Source organism: Chrysochloris asiatica, unplaced genomic scaffold, assembly GCF_000296735.1.
Source record: "Chrysochloris asiatica unplaced genomic scaffold, ChrAsi1.0 scaffold00313, whole genome shotgun sequence".
Classification (NCBI taxonomy): domain Eukaryota; kingdom Metazoa; phylum Chordata; class Mammalia; order Afrosoricida; family Chrysochloridae; genus Chrysochloris; species Chrysochloris asiatica.
This window is the reverse complement of record NW_006408831.1, coordinates 3,103,777-3,104,783: the sequence shown is the minus strand read 5'-3', so window position 1 is coordinate 3,104,783 and position 1,007 is coordinate 3,103,777. Positions and strand designations below refer to the sequence as shown.

The 1,007-nt window shown below is 36.4% G+C and overlaps 1 protein-coding gene across 3 annotated transcripts in view; it reads left to right on the top strand.

The window, feature by feature from the left end:
• The window catches only part of LOC102819854 (secretory carrier-associated membrane protein 1-like), a 142,206-nt gene that overhangs the window by 15,089 nt on the left and 126,110 nt on the right, over positions 1–1,007 (top strand). The gene's annotated exons all lie outside the window — the stretch shown is intronic.

Genomic DNA, 1,007 nt, shown 5'->3' with positions numbered 1-1,007 from the left:
AATTGGGCTGCTAATGTCAAGGTCAGCAGTTTGAAACTACCAGCTGTTCTGTGAGAGAAAGATGAGGCTTTCTGCTCATAAACATACACAGCCTTGGAGACCATGTACAGGGTCGCTATGAGTCAGAACCAAGTCCATGGCACACCACCACCACCACCAAACATATTTCTGGCTTTCTCTGCTTTCAGTCAAGATTCATCTGACATCAGCAGTGATATTCCACATTCTATGTTATTCTGTTGTAGCTGCTTTTGAAATAATTTTCAGTGAAATTTTATTTGCATTTGATACTAATGTCAATTGTTTGATGTTTTCTGTATTCCTTTGGGTCACTTCTCTTTAAAATTGTTTACAAATATGGATCTCTTCCAATCGGTTGTCCAGGTAGCTGTCTTCCACATTTCTTGTCATAGATGACAAGAATGCTTCATTAGTTTGTCAAAAGATTTCAATTTGTATTCCATCAATTCTTGGAGTCTTGTTTTTGCCAATGTCTTCAGGCTTACATTTGTTTAATTCCACATTTGTGTGTTTCTTTGTAAGTCGGATTATGAAAAACAGTCCAACTTGAAAGTAAACCACCATGTAAATACTAGCATTATATGTCCCCACATAAATCACCATCTAGTATACTCTAGATTCTAGATGAAGAATTCTTTGGAGACAAGCCATAATTTGTAACTATAACAAATATAACTGGATGAGGACTTTTTCCAGGTAATGCTATATGTAACGAATTTAAACAATAAAGAAAAAATGCAAATCTAGTTTCTCGTCTTAGAGTCAAAGGACAGTGAAAAATGTTTCTTTCCTTGTTCCGTTTTTTTTCATAATTACCAGTGGCAACTTGAGCAGGTGTGGTAAGCTACCATCCCACATCGCTTTTATCACAGTCATTCCATGAAGTAGTTCTGGGCCAAGTGCTGTCATCCTTAAGTAAACATAGAAAAAAAATCAACCTCTGAGCCTGACTTTACCAACCTATAAAATGAGGGGTGGATTAAGAA